The 17828-nt window shown below is 49.0% G+C and overlaps 1 long non-coding RNA gene across 10 annotated transcripts in view; it reads left to right on the top strand.

The window, feature by feature from the left end:
• Positions 1 to 17828, top strand: part of LOC135285505 (uncharacterized) — a 134753-nt gene that overhangs the window by 57186 nt on the left and 59739 nt on the right. For all 10 annotated transcript variants that reach the window (XR_010350318.1, XR_010350323.1, XR_010350320.1 and 7 more), the window contains 3 exons: positions 4469 to 4576; positions 7734 to 7780; positions 16105 to 16228. This is a non-coding gene — a long non-coding RNA (uncharacterized LOC135285505). The remainder of the gene's footprint in view (positions 1 to 4468; positions 4577 to 7733; positions 7781 to 16104; positions 16229 to 17828) is intronic.

The raw sequence follows: 17828 nt of genomic DNA on the forward strand, positions 1-17828 counted from the left end.
TGAGCCCATTCTCCATCAGAGTGTCCCAATCCTAGTGTCCTGAGCCCATTCTCCATCAGAGTGTCCCAATCCCAGTGTCCTGAGCCCGTTCTCCATCAGAGTGTCCCAGTCCCAGTGTCCTGAGCCCATTCTCCATCAGAGTGTCCCAATCCCAGTGTCCTGAGCCCGTTCTCCATCAGAGTGTCCCAATCCCAGTGTCCTGAGCCCGTTCTCCATCAGAGTGTCCCAGTCCCAGTGTCCTGAGCCCATTCTCCCTCAGAGTGTCCCAGTCCCAGTGTCCTGAGCCCATTCTCCATCAGAATGTCCCAATCCCAGTGTCCTGAGCCCATTCTCCAGTGGAGCTGCAGTGTCCCAGTCCCCAGTCCTGAGCCCATCCTGCACCGGAGCTGCAGGGCATTGCTGCAGCGCATTGCTGCAGCCTTGCCCTGGCAGCAGAGATGTTGTTGCAGTGCCCACCCAGGGCTATTCTCCTTGGGCTGGGTGCCATCCTTTCTGGGCAAGGGTACAGATCATGTCCTGACTGTGCCAGCCACGCTGCTTGTGCCTCATTTCTGCCTGTGAGCCTGGCTGAACAGAAAAAGGATCCTCTCTATGTATTTATATCTGTACCAGGGGTGTTCATGGATCATCTGACACCTCGGGATGGTCCTGGGGGATGACAACGAGACACCCAGTGCTGCACAACGTGTTTTGGCAAGCAGGAAGGGGTGGAAACCCCGTGCCCGCCTTTCCTCCTGCAAGTCTTCATGTTTCTTTTTGGCACATCCCCGCAAAGAGGAACAAGATGCAAAACCCTGCCAAAGCTTCTTGTGGAAGAGATGACATTTATATTGTTATGCAGTTTGCTGATCTAAACATACCATTGCCTTGCCTTGATAGCCCAGGGCAAGTGATAATCAGCTTGTTTGGTGGGCAGCCTGCCATCTGAAAGGGGGGACACAAATAGAGACAGTTTGTGCATCATCCACCAGCCTTGCAGGAACACGATTCCCAGCTGAGAGCATGGAAATGTGTCTGTCTCCTGAGCGTGTGCATGTTGGCATGGAAAAGAGAAGTGACAGCGTTCAAGAGAATGGGTTTGGAATAAATCAGGGTTGTGTTTTGAGGCTGCTCCGAGCTGGCTCTCACTATGTAAGTCACTGGTGGAAATGGTGGAAGCTCTGGGAGGCACCAAATTTGATCAGCTGGGATGAGACTTTGTGGGACTGCTCTGCGTGAGGAGCTTTTCTTCTCTCTTCATCCTCTGGGGCATCTCCAAAAGATGTTTGGTCTTACAGGTAACAGGGAAGATGAGGAACTGGGGTTCCTGGATTTTCTTCTGGGCAATTTGCCCTCTCCGAGTGCCTGGCACCACCTCGTGTGTGTTCCAGGACCTGGATTTCATTGGTGTTTGCTGGACGGGTCTGGATTGCTGCAGTGGATGGATGGGTGGATGGATGATGGATGGATGGATGGATGGATGGATGGATGGATGGATGGATGGACGGATGATGGATGGATGGATGGATGGATGGATGGATGGATGGATGGATGATGAACGGATGATGGATGGATGGATGATGGATGGATGATGGATGGATGGATGGATGGATGATGGATGGAGGGATGGATGGATGGTGGATGGATGGATGGATGGATGGATGGATGGATGGATGAACGGATGATGGATGGATGGTGGATGGATGGATGGATGGATGGATGGATGGATGGATGGATGGATGGATGGATGATGGATGGATGGATGGATGGATGATGGACGGATGATGGATGGATGGTGGATGGATGGATGGATGGATGATGGATGGAGGGATGGATGGATGGATGGATGGATGAACGGATGATGGATGGATGGTGGATGGATGGATGGATGGATGGATGGATGGATGATGGATGGATGGATGGATGGATGATGGATGGATGGATGGATGGATGGATGGATGGATGGATGAACGGATGATGGATGGATGGTGGATGGATGGATGGATGGATGGATGGATGGATGGATGGATGATGGATGGATGGATGGATGGATGATGGACGGATGATGGATGGATGGTGGATGGATGGATGGATGGATGATGGATGGAGGGATGGATGGATGGATGGATGGATGGATGAACGGATGATGGATGGATGGTGGATGGATGGATGGATGGATGGATGGATGGATGGATGGATGATGGATGGATGGATGGATGGATGATGGATGGATGGATGGATGGATGGATGGATGAACGGATGATGGATGGATGGTGGATGGATGGATGGATGGATGGATGGATGGATGATGGATGGATGGATGGATGGATGATGGATGGATGGATGATGGATGGATGGTGGATGGATGGATGGATGGATGGATGGATGGATGGATGGATGGATGGATGATGGATGGATGGATGATGGATGGATGGATGGATGATGGATGGATGGATGGATGATGGATGATGGATGGATGGGTGCATAGACGGATGGATACAACTCTTTGACCAAGGCATCCACAGAAAACAAGAAGGGGCTCTGTTTCGTGCCAAGGAAGACCTTGAGGCTCAGGAGCAGAGTGGGGAGGGTGTCTGGTGTCACCTGTGAGTGCCCTGATTGAATGAAGCTGCCTTCAAACCACAGGAAAACCCCCTCTGTCACTCCAGGAGAAATTCTGGTTGGATTTAAGGAGAGGAGGAACCCTAGACCTGGGAGAGTGGTGCAGCTCAGTGAGGCTGTGGCATCTCTAATCCTAAAGATCTTCAGATTTGTGTGGACACCATTTTTAGTTAAGCCATGATTTGAGTGATGGTTCAGGTGACTCTCAACCACCTTTTACACCCTCTGCACTTCTGTTCTACAAACCTCTCTAGAGATTTTCTGGATTTGCAGTCAGATCAGGAGGAGCCTCTCCATCCTCACTTCCAGCAGCATCTGAAGTGCCCTCCGTGCCATTTCCCACCTTTTTTTTGGCTGTTTGATGCACGTCCCTTCCCTGTTTCCATGCACCCCTTTCCTATTTGCTTGTTTATCCCTCAGAGCGGATTTTCAGGGCTGTGTTTTAGGGAAAACTCGACCTGTGGATGTTCCACAGAAGCAATTACCTTTCAAAACCCCTGAAGATGGGCTGAAAGTGGATACTTACATGAAATAAAGGGGGGCTTTGGGTGTACAAATAGAACTTGAGTTCTTTCTGGTTATCTGGCCCTCATCCCAGCCTTTTTGAAGGATAATCATCGTTCCAAGAGAGGTTTTCATGGACTGTAGCATACACTTTATATTTCACTGTGTAATGGAACCTTCCCTACACTCAAGGAAAACAATTTACAGAGCTAATTGCTGAAGTCTGCAGATATAATCCTTTAAATGGGTTCTGTTAGATAAGAGTTTATGTTAAAAAAGAAGAAACGTTCTAGAGGAAAATTATTGTTTAGGGAACATTGATTTGCATGAATTAATGTTTTCACTTCAGCTGAAAGTTAAAAATGGATACTTAAGCTAAGCCCCATTTCAGTGTAACATCAATGCTTCATTAGTTCTGGTGTGAGCTGAAATCCATTGTTTGTTTGCTTTTTTGTGCCGTCAAACTTCAGCTGGCACCGAGTCAAACTGTCCCAAAGATTTCATTTTTTGAATTAAGAAATAAAATAAAATAAAATAAAATAAAGCCCTGCATGGACTGTGAGAGGGGAGGATGGCTCAGAGCTCTCTTTGTTACTCACTGCTTCAGTTTAGACATTGCTCTCCACCCTCCTGTCTCAGCCTACTTATCAGGGAAATTAGGGGTGGTGTTAATGATCTTACCTGACACCGTTGTGGCAGGCATGAACTGATGAATATTTGCACAGTACAATATTTGTACAGAGGTGCTGCATCACTTGTGCTGCAGGAGCAGCCATCTGTCACAGCTCTCAGCTTTAAAGTCTGCAAGGAGCGTTTGGGGCCGGGGTAACTTTTACAGAACTTGGGGGTTTGATTGCTGGTTTTTTATGGCTTAGGTTTAATTCAGAACTTAGGCCAGGTCTGAGCCTGCTGCCAGTTCTTATAGTCCCTAAAATTTGGGTTATAGCACAAAATGAGAGGTTCAGCACTGTTTAGGAGGTGTTCATAATGAACTAGACACAGTATTTAATGTAATTTAATTTAATTTTAATCCCTTTTCTCGCATGTAGCCGAGTGCTGGTGGCAGATTGAGGGAGAAGGAATAGCCCCAGCCTTTCAAAGCCACTCTGTGGAACACAGAGTATGTGGATTTGTTCTCCATGGTTTTCTTTAATTATCCTGCAATTTCTGTGCTGTGCTTACCTCCGTTATATTCAGAAGAAGATTTCAGAATCAGGGATATCCAAAGAGGAAGAAACTAAGGAAAATATTCACATTGAGGCCACTCCCAGCACGTGACCAGAGCTGGGCTCTCCAGCACTCAGCAGCTGAGGAAAATCTGGAGTTAATTTCTAATTTCACCATGGATTCCCTTCTTTTGCAGGGTCTGCCAGTGCTGGTGAAGTCTTTTTTGTGAAGCACACAGAAAATCTGCCATCCCAAATCCGTCTCCTTCCCACTGGCCAACAGCCTGAGGAGGAGCTGTTCACAGGTGAGATGTTCCATCCATCACCTGGAGGGATCAGCCTTTGTTCCTTGTGCCAGCTGGGAACTGAACTGAGAATTAAGAGCTCAGGAACTTTTAAACTCAGATTGATTTGTGTATTTGTAGTGTGATACATCACACGAACCCATTGCTGCCTCAAATTTTTAACTTGAAATTAAGGGGTGTGAAAAGGGTAATCTTTAAGGACCCTTCCAGCTCAAATAATTCCATGATTCTATGAAGTTCCTGGGTGCAAAAACACATATTAAGTGGAAAACAGACTTGACTCTCACTGAGATCATTTAAACCTCCCTTTATTTTTTTGGACACCCACCATCCTGCTGGGAAAACTGGATTTATTTTTGAAATCCCTAATTAAGGACGGGAATTTCACATCAGGCAGACGCTGTCACTTTCTCCCAGCCCTTCCAGCAAAAATCCATGTGCATTTTGGTGCCTTGGGCTCTGAGACTGGAGGATGGCTTTGAGAAGCATTTCCCTCCTGGGAGCTGCAGTCAGGTTGAACCCCAAAGTTACAACACAGGAAGAACCCCCTGAAAACAGCAGGAATTGCCACAGGATTTGGGCAGCAAACACAGGTTGGGACACTCTGGGTATTTGCTTTAATCCCCTCTGCTTCTATTTTGAATTTGCTGTGTTCTTACTCACTAAACCACTTTCCTTTTTGGCCCTGTTTGCCCGTGGCAGAAGGAGGAGGGATATTTTGGAAGCTGGAGAAGTGCCAGTAACTCCTGCAGGTTTTTCTGCCCCTCTCAGACACTGACCCTCTGTGGAATTCCCCACAGAGATTCCCCAGCCTCCCACAAGGCATGGACAGGATTCAGGCTCCTGAAGGTCTGAGGGGATGAGGGAGTTGGGATTTAGGGGCTCCTGCTCCTTTAGGCTCAGCAGGAGGGATCCAGGGAGCCTAAATATTGCCAAAATATGGCCAAAAAATCAGGAGCAAGTGCATCTTGAGCTGGCTGGAGCTCTGAACAGCCCAGAGTAATGGAAGGTGTCCCTGTCCATGGAACTGGATGGGCTTTGAGGTCTCCTCCAACTATTCTGGGAATTCTATGAGTCTTGATTTATTATTATTTTTGTAAATTATTTTTTGTTTCCTCCCAGCAGAATGGGAGTTCCAAGGGTCTTGCTGCCATGCTGCCACACGTTGTGGTGTGGTTCAGCAGGAATTCCTGGGGGGAAAAACCTCCAAACCTGTCACAGAGCAAAGCCTCTCTTTTTGGAGGAGCAAACAGAACTCACTTCTATTTTTTTGTTTCCCTTTTCCCTTGAGCTGAAATTTGGGAAAGCCATTTCACACCAGGTGGTGAGGCTTGGACCAAGCAGGAAAAAACCCCCTCTGGTGTTTGCTCATTTACTTAGGTGCCCACAGCTCCTCTCACCACTCCCAGAGAAAGTTTGTGCAAGTCCTAAAATAATTCCGTGCCTCTGGCCCACCAATATCCCCACTTGGTCAGCCTTTTATAGAGTAATTACTGTTTGACATGGCACTGCAGCTGGGGCTGGGCTTATTTTGGGTCAGGAGATATAAAAAGCTGCTTGTGAAGAAAAAAAAAAAAAAAGGAAAATAAAAAGATGCCTGTGTTTGTTGATCTGTCATCCTAAACAAATGAGTGCAGGGAGTTGTTTTTTCTTATTCTTACTCACTTCTTTTTTTGATTTATTTTGCCTTAAGGGTCATTTGTGAGAGAATTGGTTGGGTACTGAAGGCATCCAGCCTGGCTAATTCAGATACATCTCTAATTACCAAAATTCTAATTATTCTGGGGTGTCGTGGTGGTATTGGGACAGTTTCATGGGGTGGCACAAACCCAGGAAAAGGGGTCAGGGCTTAACCATGGGAAATTCATTTTCCTGAACTGGTGATGGGTGGGAAGAAGCACCTTGAGGGGAAGGTCTGTCCTCCAAATCCTTGGATTTCTGAGCAGGCAGCTCATTCCCACAGCTCTGCGTGGTGTCAGGAGCATTTTCTCGAGTCCAACATCAAAGTCCCTTCTCATTTCAATACCTTTGATATGCACATGGATATTTATGCACATGGATTTCACATTCTGGCCGTGGATGGGTGTACAGGAGTGCAGCCAGGGAAGGGGAAAACAGAACCATGTACAAACACGAGTCACTCCTTCCCTGCCCCCAAATACAGGTGCCTGTGTGGGAAACAAGTTGTGAAGCTGTTTATGGGACCAGAGCTCAGGGAGCTGGGATATTATATCCCCTTTTACAGTTTCCCATGCTGGGCTGGTTGTTTCACCTCAAAATTTAGGCGTCCCACTCGATTTCACAGAATATCCCAATATTTTAGTCATCTTAGGGAACAACGTTGTCCACTGGGAAGGAGGAAGTGGCTCTGGATCTGGAATCAGGGCTTTGGTTGTATTTTTTCTGCTGTTTTTATTGCCTGGGACAATCCTTAGCATTGTGCTGCACCTCTGTTTAACAGCAAAATGGGATTTTAACACTGAGTTACCTTGCCCTGAACCATTCCAAGATGGAATTGAAGTTTTTGAGAGCTTTTGGCATCAGAGGAAAGGAACAGTTATGAGAACTATTCCTGTGGTTTGGCTTTATTAACCATCCCAGCTTCTTGAGGAATTGTGTCCATGGAATGGGGCTGGGGAGCAAACCAGGAGCAGACAGGCAGGATCAGATCCCTTCAGGGGCAGTTATACAACAAAGCAAGCAGGGCTGCACCCTGGCTTGATTTGTCCTGTCATAAATACCAAAATACACATGGAAAACCATTTCTTAGAACAACAAAAAAGACAAGACAGCTGATATTTCAATGGCTGTTGAGACGAGGGAGATGTGAGAAGGAACACTTTGGGGATTTTATCTCTTGAACTGGGAATCTGAAAGCAGAAGGGATCTGGAACAGCCCTTGGCTCAGGAATGGCTCTCAGGTTTCTTGGCTCCTGTTCTCCATCGGCTGTGCCAGGCAGGTGGGGAGTGGAATCCTGGAATCCTGGGCTAGAGGCAGATCCACCCTGAAAAGGGAAACAGAGCCATGGACACGATTTTCCCTCTGCTGGGTTGGGGTGTCCTGTCAGGTATCCATCATATTGGATGGATTTTGTCAATATCCATCATATTATTCCTCATATTCATATTCATACTCATCTCCTTGCTGTTTCTCCAGGTGCTCCATCCCAGCTCTGATTTCTGCTGGATATTTCCATATTCCTGGTAAGAATCTGATTATTTTTTTCCAACTACAGCAAATCTAACATGTCCAGGTAAAAGCTCCTGTAGGAAGTAACAGGAAGGAGAAAAATTTGGAGCCAGGCTGTCAGGGATGAAATCTTATTCATCCTAAAATTACTCCGAGGCTTTTATTGATCAGAAAAGCTGCAATTAGAGGCTCTGTCTTGAGTAGCTACAACAGGTTTAACTCACTGTTAAGTTCTTACTTGAGTTCATTTTATCATCCTGGGTTTTGCTTAATTCCATGCTTCTCTTCAAGGCAACAGGGAAAGCCTCACATGGTGCAGAGACAGAAAAACAAGTGCAGCTTTCCTTCCAGCCCATTAATTCTCTTCCATGGAGCTCTGCACCAGTGTGAGCACACGACTGGGAGGAATCACAGGGCAGACATCTCCACATTGCAGAAGCTCCAAAAAAAAGTGGATTTGTTTTGAAGCTGGGCTTAGTTCGTTTGTCCAAAGTCGTGGCCGGTTTTGGGAGCTCAGAACATTCTTGCTGTTCTGCCTCAGGATGAAACTTAGATCATAGGAACTGCAGAGAGATCCCAAAATATTTGAAGCTGTTTAAGTAAATGTAGACCTAATTCAGAGTTCTTTGCTGAGTGAGACCAAGCAGGGATTTGAACCTGATTTTTATGCACGCTCTTTTCTTCTCTCTCCCCCTTTCAACTCCAAGTTCCATCTTATATTAAAGAAACCATCCCAGGGGATTTCATAAAAATGCTTTATTCAGGTCAGACTTTATTTTTTTTTAACTGACCTGGTGTTTTGTGTCCAACCACCCCCACCCCTGAAACAAATAAATAGGTTTAGCAGTGGAAATTTTCTGAGGAAATTTTCCTGTCTTGATCAACAATTTGTGTCATTTTACAACAGTCTGGGTTAGAACTCTGCCTAACTGTGTAATATAAAGGACAGAGAGCAAGGGGAATGTCCAAGATGGGAAAATCTGGTATTCAGGGGACAGTGTCCATCCAAGCTCTGCTGGGTTCATTGACCTCTTGCTGTCCTGGACAGAAAAGGAAACTCCAGTTTTTCTTCCTTAGTCCGGATGCTGACTCACCTGAGTGGGGAAGGCAAACAGCCGCAGGGCTGGCGCTCACTGGTGTCCCAGTGTGCCTGGGGACAGCTCACCAGCTGCTTGGCTTTGCTTTCTGAGTTACTCACCCCTCTCCTGGTCCCCAGGTCTCTGTCACCGCTGAGTAAGTTCTTTCTCCCAATTTGTTCCAAAGCCAGGGGCAATATTTGGGTGTTTGCTGTTTCCTTGATGGCCAGTGTCAGTCCCAGCCTGTTTTGCTGGGTGCTGGAAAGCTGTCCTGATTCCTCTGTCCCTTCCCTGTGCCTGCTCCCAAATGCTGCCCTGCTCTGGGGTGGATTGATGAGCTGTCCCCGTGCTGCTGTGTTTCACTGCCCACCACCAGCATGTCCCTGTTCCCAAATTTCTGCAGCCTGGCCGTGCCCAAGCAGCACAGACAGTCCCAGCCATCCTGGTCCAGTCAGGGAAGCTTTTTGTGGCTTTGGGGTGTGTTCCCACACTCTCTGCCTGCTCCAGAAGGTTTCCAGGTCCCTTCAGACCAAGAAACTCCCTAAAATCCCACTGCAGAGGGCTTCACTTACGGTGCTGTGACACTTCCCCTGGTGTCCAGAGAGCACCCAGCTGGGGACACCAGTTCAGCCAGGCCACTGGGAAGAGGCTGAGCAGTGCCCAGGCAGGATGCTGATGGCCCTTGAGTCCTGCTGGCTGTGGCACTGCAGGTACCAACCTGCCACCCGTGCTCGCCTCGGCAGGCATGGCTCATTCCCGCTGCTGGGAATGCAGAGACACGGGCAGGCAGGGCTGGAATGCAAATGCAGCCCTGCACAAAGTATTGATTCCGTGGCTGGCTGGCTCTCCCCTGGTAATAGGCCATAGGCAGAAGGCAGCAGGGTGAGGAGGAGGAGGAGGAGGAGGAGGAGGAGGAGGAGGAGGAGGAAAACCTGTCACGATCGTTCGATGCGGCTGCGGAGCCAATGGGAGGAGAACGCCGTGGATTGGGCTCGCAGAGAGCAGGGCTGGGGGGGCTCTCTTAGCAACAGCAGAGAGCAGCTCTGCCCCCTCCCAGCCTGCAACCAGGCTGGAAAGTTCCTGATGATGGCCCTTTATGTATTTGTCTCGCTCATGCCAAGTTCGTACGTGATCTGGGTGACTTTGCCGGCTCATCCCTCTTCCCTGTGGCCTCTGGAAAGGATAGAAGGGGATCTTTTCTTTATCTCTCTGCTAAAACCAGCAAGTGAGCTCAAGGAAAAGGATCAGCTGCTGGATTCGGTGCTGTGCGAGCCCTGAGAACAAAAGGGAGTTTCGTGTTCTCTCTTTGTGGTTGGTGTCTTCTTCTTGACACCTTCCCAGGGCTGTCTGGTGCCACTTTTGTGCCAGTCTCTTGTGCCAGTGCGAGCTGGACACCTGGACTGTGTCCCCATGTCTGCCAAAGAGTCCTTGCATGAAGTCAGGTGAATCCCTACCCTTTAAACTCCAGGTCACTTTGGTCTTTCTCAGTTAAACCCTCCCTGTGACCTGTGGGCTGACAAAAGCCTTGCCCCTCGCCCCTTCTCTGCCTTACAGCAGGAATTGCTCTTTGTGCCTCTGTGCCTCTCCCCTGCTCAACCTACCACTGCTTTAACCAACCAAAACATGAAAATAACAGCTGAATTTGTCCAAACCTTCAGAACATTTCTTGGAGATGAGCACTGGTACTGCCAGCACGGCGACCTTGGCTGTCCTCCCCTCACCTGCTGCCTCCTCCTGTTGCTCAGCATCCCCACCTTTGGAGGCAGCCATGGTTTTGGCAGGATTTTTATTCTGGTGGCAGCCGTGGGTTTGGTGAGGGTTTCCATAATGGTGAGCTGTGGGTTTGGTGAGGGTTTGCATGCAGGTGGCATCCATGGGTTTGGTGAGGATTTGATGCTGGTGGCATCCATGGGTTTGGTGAGGATTTGATGTTGTTGTCATCCATGGGTTCGGTGAGGGTTTCCATGCTGGTGAGCCATGGTTTGGTGAGGGTTTCCATGCTGGTGAGCCATGGTTTGGTGAGGGTTTCCATGCTGGTGAGCCATGGTTTGGTGAGCCCTGCACCTGTGCAGACAGCAGGGACAATAACAGCAGCACCAGCAGGACCTCTGGAGGGTGGCCCACGGCGTCTGGGTCAGGGAGCCGTTCACTGCAGTGACAGGGAATTTAGTCAGCTGTCATCGCTTCTTAATTAAAAATAGCTGAGACTCACTTACATTCCTGTGCTGTGTGCTGGCTCATTTGTCATCTTGTCCTCTGCTCTGCAGCAAAGCCCCCAGACACCTTCGGGAGCAGGCAGAGGGGAGAAATTCCTGTGGCAGGTAAGGGGAGCAGGGAGCAGAAAATCCAGGCCAGAAGCTGCTCCTTGGGTCAGGAGCTGAGCAGGGTTCAAAGCGAATGAGGACACAGAATAAAATGTATTTATTTTACAGTTATTTATATGTATAAACCCATTTTATATTTATTTATATATACAAAAGCTTCCCCAGGAGAGTCAGGAATAAATCAAACTGTGCTGGGGCTACGGGAACCTTTCCTTGCAGACAAACCAACTTCCATTTTTCCATCTTGAATTTCCAGCATCTTCCTCTGGCCCAGTGCTCCCAAAAAACATTTTCCTTTTTCAGTCTGAGCCAGGCAGACCTTTCCTAGGTACATAAGTGACTGGATTCCTAATTCCATGCTAAATGGAAGTTTGTGCTGTGATTGCTATCACCTTCCAGTAGGTTTCACTGATTTATCTGGGATATTCCTGAGGGGACAGCGAACTGGGAGGTTACCCAGAGGTTCAGGAGCTGAAGAGAGAAATCATTACTGAGGGAAAATGTATCCCCCTCCTCCTGCCAAAAAAAAAGGATTTACTGTGATTCTCACTAATGCTCGGAGCCAGGGGACAGTTTTGGCATGGTGAGAACTTTTTCTGGCTTCCTTTTTCCAAGTAAATCTGAGGTGGAAGGGCATGAGGCTGCCTGACTTCCTGAACTGGAAGTTGCATCCGGATTAGCATATTTAATTGCCTGGGATTGGCCTCATTTCCATGAATTTCACTAATCCATTTTGGAACCTGGGTGTGTGTTCAGTCTCCACGGCCTTGGGCAGTGATGAATTCCAGCATTAAATGGAATATCGTTGGGTTGATTTTATTGTTGGGTTGCTGGATTTAATTCCAGCATTAAATGGAATATCGTTGAGTTGATTTTATTGTTGGGTTGCTGGATTTAATTCCAGCATTAAATGGAATATTGTTGGGAAGGCCCATCCAGGATGTCCTGTACAACACCACCAACCTGCAGGAGGCAGGGGATGGCTCCTGCCTGCGTTTGGATTTGCTCATCCCAAACTGGGATAACTCCCCTGAGAAGGGAGGCAGGACCAAACCTCCCAGGCTTCACCACCCAGTGCCCAACTGGGACCAGTCTGAGCTCCCAGTCCCGCTGCTAAAAGGGGATTTTTCTGCCCATCCAGTGATTCCCTCAGGAATGTGTTCCTGCTGACTTGACTGAAGATCCAGGGACACTTATGGATGTTCTAAAACCAGTTTTATTTCCTGCACGGGGGAATTTCACATGCAGCTTATGGGATCCACCTGGTTTAATTTAATTTATTATCTTCAGACTGGTTTTTTGGTTGTTTTTTTGTTTTTTTGGCTTTTTTTTTTCTCCTGAGTCTAGTTCAAGAAAGCTGTGGAAGAGTTCATAGGGATTAACAGGGAAGTGAACTGATTTTGTTGAGGATTTTAAGTTATTCTGAGGTGGGCTGGAACTGAAAATCAGGAGCAACAGGTAAAAGCTCATTTGAAGCCCAAAGCTGAGGACAGAGCTCCGTGTTAGTCGAGACATTTTCACTGCAGAATCTTTTTTTTTTAAACTAATTAAGCTCTGATGACTTCAGCTGTATTTTCAGCCTCTGATTAAGGGCATGATACTAATTAAACTCTTGAATTATTAAAAATGCAAATAGTCAGACCTGTGTGCAGCAGCAGACTTGCTTTTCCATGCTCCAGGACAGCAGCAGGAATATTTGACAGAGTCCCTTGTGGTAACAAATTTTTTCTTTTCCCTTTTCTTTTCTATTGATGGCTGAACTCCACTGGATGCAGAACTAAAACATTCAGCTGCTGGGGTGTAAATGTCTCCAGTGCCTTGCAGCTACATCAAGAGCTTTGATGAAAACACAGCAAGTTTGGGGAGGAACTCTGGGTTTTTCTGACATTTTGGCTGGATGGGACTGAAATGCCGTGCAGCCCTTGGAGATGCTCCCAGCAGCAGAACTCCTGGAGCTGCCTTCAAGCTCCCACTTTGTTGTCGTCGTTCAAGGTGTGACTTGCACCTCTAGCTGTCCCCTCAGCTCCTGTCCCTGTGACACACACGGATGTTCAGAGAGGTGTCCCCACCCCAGGAGGTCTCACTGTGGCCTTCCCTTCATCTCAGGTGTGTTTTGAGGTCTCACTGTGACCTTCCCTTCAGCCTAGGTGTATTTTGAGGTGTAATTGTGGCCTTCCCTTCAGCCCATGTCTATTTTGAGGTCTCACTCTGGTGTTCCCTTCAGTCCAGGTGTGTTTTGAGGTCTCACTGTGGCCTTTCCTTCCTTGTTTGTGTGTTTTGGTCGTGGCCCTGCCGAGCAGGAGGGCTCTGAGGGACGTTTTGATCTCTTGCTGCCACATCTCAGCAGGCACCAAGCTCCTCTTTGGAGGGATCCTGGTGTACAAACACATCTAGGGAAGGGGTTTTGGGATCAGAAGTGGGGCTCTCTCCAGGTGGAGAGTCCTGCAGGGGTACAACGAGCTGAGCTCAGAGCTGTTGCCTCTGAGTGCCCCCAGTGTCACCCTGCACCCAGACCATGGCAATTTCTGTGTTTATTATAAAAAATGTTGTGCTGTGCCAGAGCCAAGAGCTTCAGTGCTACCTTGAGTGTCACTTCTGCATCTCTGGTGTGCCCTGGTCACCCTTTGGAGCCGTGGGACTCGTGCCTGTCCCCTCCTGAGCCCTTTGCCACCCTGGAGCTCTGCTGGCCCTGGCAGTGGTGGCAGCCAGGACCAGCAGGGACACTGGAGGGATTTCAAGGAGCCAATGCAGCTGTAACCTGCCCACAGGGAATTTTCTTCCTGCTTGTGCCTGCTTAGCTCCTCACAAAGACATAAAATAAGGTGCAGGGAGGCACTGTTCAAATGCAGCAAGTGCACATCATGTTTAATAACCTGTAAATCTCACCGGGGTGAAGTGACAACAAATTACTGGAGTCACTTACCAGACAAAAGTGACCCAGTGGCTGCAGCTGAGAGCAGTCAGTGGCAGGTGAGGGGGTAAAGCCATGGGTTTTTTTGCTTCTCCTCCTGACTGTCCTTTTCGTGTTAAAACAAAGGAAGAAGTGGTCATTACTGCACCTATGACAAGGGATTTTTTTTCCCCCTCCTCCTGCTCTAATGGGCTGCAGGTGTTTCACAGCCAGCCCAGGCTAATCAGGACAGACTTTCTGGCCACAGGCCAAAATTATAAAACTGTCCAGGGAGAGAAGAAAAGAAAAGACAAGGGGTGGGGGGGTGTGGGAAGGAAAAAACCCACCAAAATAATAAAGCAAGCGAGGGAGTCACTCCATGCTGAGATTTTGTACTTTTGTGTCTCCTGAAGTGAATACATCAGGAATCAAAGGTTTGAAAAGTCATTCAGCCTCTCCAAAGGAGAGGGGGAACCATCTGCACGCCAGGATGGAGCTCTCTGCTCCCCGTGGCACCGGGGTAACCCTGGAGCAGCTCCGCCAGAGCTCCCAGCAGCTCAGGGGATGTGGGATCCTGGCTGGGTGTGGGCATCCTCCTGCCAGGATAACGTGTGGGACCAGCCCAGGATCTCCATAGTGACAGCAGAGCTGCCAGGGAATCGCTGTGGGCTTGTCCACCGGTCATTAATTAATCCCTTTTCAGCAAAATTAGAGCTGCAAAGGCAAGGCAGAGCTCTGCAGCTCTCACCCTGTTGGATTTTAGTGCTGAATTGCCCTTAAGCCTCACGTGGACAGCAGTTCCCTCGTGTCTCCTGGAGGCTGGGGAAGGGACGATGGGCTGTGTGAGGGTGGCAGCCCCTGTGCCCTCCCAGCTGGGCAGGGCTGGACCCTCCCCAGGGGCTGTAGTGTGTTTTTATACGTTGTAATAGTTTTGGTTTTACATCTCGGTATTTTTCCCAGATGATTTACCCCTGATTTTATCCCCTTCTTTGTTGAAATTCCTGCCCAGGCTCTCTGTCAATCACTCGGCATCCCATCCCTTCTATCTGGAACTTTTTGTATCCTCTATTTTTCCCAAATGCTTTACCCCTGATTTTATCCCCTCCCTCTACCTGTGTATTCCCCCTCCTTTGTTGAGATCATCCCCAAATCCCCGCCCTGGCTCTCAGTCAATCACTCAGCATCCCATCCCTTCTATCTAGAACTTTCCATCCAGATCATCGCGTGATTAGTCAGAGGCCAGGGGTCAGCCCCCCAAGTGCTGCCCCATACGCTGTCCCAAATGTCCATTCCCTAAGTGTTCACCCCCGAAGTTCCTTTATTGGTCAGCAAATGTATCTACTTTTTGGTTCGCACCTCCCTCCAAAGTAATTTTGGCTCCTCTCCCGGGCAGCAGGAGGGCCCCTGAGGTGGGGAGCTCCCAGGAGCTGGGAATAAAACCTTGGATTAACCCCTGCTGAGGGTCAGCCCTTTCATCCTCTGCTGGTGTCCCTTCTGCTGCAAAGGTGACTAGTTTAGCTGCCTTGGTACCCTGGGGGCATAGGAGAGTGTCCCCCCATTTTCTACTCAGGTTCCTGGGGGGCTCCCAGGGAGATGGAGACAGCCAGGTGCTGAGCTCTGGGGTGGGAGCCAGGAAAAGCTGGATGTGAGGCCTGGCTGGCTCCCAGCATTGCTTTGCCTTGCCCTGAGGCGCTGTGGCTCATGCTGAGAGATGGAGCCTCCAGAGGAGCCCCTGTGCCACTGTGGCCCCTCACCTCCAGCTTCCTCAGGCAGCCCCTGAAGGTAAGTGAGACGTGTCCAGGCCTCGGGGCATGTCCGTGGGAGCTGAATATCAGAATAATGAACACAGCTGAGGTGGATGAACCCACAGGGCTCCATCTGACACAGCCCAGCCTCGAGTGTCTCACCCAGATTTGTTCAGAGCCTGGGTTTGGGTGGGGCTTTGTGCTGTTTGTTTATCTAAGGTAGGGTTTGGATGCTTAGCAGGGGGGAAGAGAAACCCCAACAACAAAACCATGAGTGATTGATGTTAATTATTTTCGTTTCAGATCTCCTTTTGGCAGCTGGCTGGGAAGGGAATGCCATGGCCAAGGAGGGATTGCCAGGGAGGATTACCAAGGCTCAAGCTGAATTCCAAGGGAACAGGAGTGGTGTGTGCCACCTCTGCACCAGGTCAGTGCTCTCTCCCTGCCAGAGCTCTGAGGAGCATCCCTGATCCCTGAGGCTCTGCTGATGATTTAGGGGTGATCAAAATGGCACAGTGGAAATTCCCTGGTGTCAGGAATTACAGAGTTGCAAGGCTGAAATGATTCAATAAATTGGATTAGATATCAATATTTTTTTTTCTTATAGGAAGCAAATGGCTGGTGAAAAGTTTCAGGAAGTGCTTTATAATCAGGCAGAGTGAGTCAGTTTTGAATTTTCTGCCTTTTTTTTTTTTTTTGCATTTTGTAGTTGGTTGGAAAAGTCTGTGAGCTCTGGCTTGTTGTTTGCAGCATGCTGGGAACACCATGATACTTCTGAAAGCACAAATAATAGTGCCAGTGAACAGTAGCTTATCAAACCTTTTCTGATGGCTCAGAAATCCCTGGATTCTTTTATCCTCCACCCTTGGAGTATCCTGTGTTTCAATTTCCGGCTTTGGATGCCAGCAAAGCCCAGCTGGGCTGTGGAGATGGGACACAGAACCACACGGGTTTGGGGTGGCAGGGACATGACTTCATGCTCCTTTCTCCTTCAGCTTATCTGAGGGGAGGAAACTGGCGACCTTATCTTTTTCTGAGTGGAAAAACTGATTTCAAGTGCACATGTTTGGAGCTGCAGCAGCGAGCCAGGTTGGCTTGCCTAAACCACAAAATCTGACTGAGCCTAATTAGAAACCAGGATGCCTCCCAGCACTTAAAGGTTGCTTTCAAGATTCTGATGAGCTGACAAAACAGATTAGTGAGAGGTGGGATTGGTATGAGCCATGTTTGGCATTTTCCTGCTTCGTGGCAGCAACGAGAGGCCCTGTGTGGAGATCAGAGCCCCCCGTGCCTGAGCCTGGGTGAATTCACTGCAAGTGAAAGCACAAAGCTCCCAGAGTGGATGGGAGATAAATGTGGATCTCAGAGCTAAATGTTTAGTTGGATTTAGATGAGATTTAGATGAGGTGATAGGGAGGTGATCAGAGGGTGGGCAGGCCCTGGCACAGGGTGCCCAGGGAAGCTGTGGCTGCCCTGGATCCTGGCAGTGCCCAAGGCCAGGCTGGATGAGCCTTGGGGCACCCTGGGACAGTGGAAGGTGTCCCAGGGGGCACTGGATGGGCTTTAAGGTTCCTTCCAACCAAAACCATCCTGGGATTCAATGAAGGGCAGCCCTGAGAAGGCAGGCTCTGAGGACTGATGCACAGAGAGCAGGCAGTGCAGTCTGCCAGCTCCCAAACCCTGCTGGATTGAGCAGGCGGGAGGATTTTGGGAGTTCAAGGAGGGCCCTGCAGTATTTTCCACACGTTTCTTTCCAGGATTTGTTTTGCTGTGAGGCAGTGCTGTGCTCCCCATGCTGCACATGGCATGGCAGGGCTGGCAAGGGGCTGTGCCAGCCTGGTGGTGAGGGCAGGGCTGCTTTACCCTGCAAACCTCCCCGTTCAGGGCCAGCAGGTGCTTCGGCCATCCAGGCCCTGCCAGGCTTCCCCCTGCTGCTCCCCCGAGTTCCAACATCCATCTCTGCTGTTTACAGTCCCCGTGTCCTGCCTGCTCAGGGTTTGCAGGTTCCCTGGAGCCAGGGTTCTCCC

This window comes from Passer domesticus, chromosome 23 (assembly GCF_036417665.1).
Source record: "Passer domesticus isolate bPasDom1 chromosome 23, bPasDom1.hap1, whole genome shotgun sequence".
Taxonomy (NCBI): domain Eukaryota; kingdom Metazoa; phylum Chordata; class Aves; order Passeriformes; family Passeridae; genus Passer; species Passer domesticus.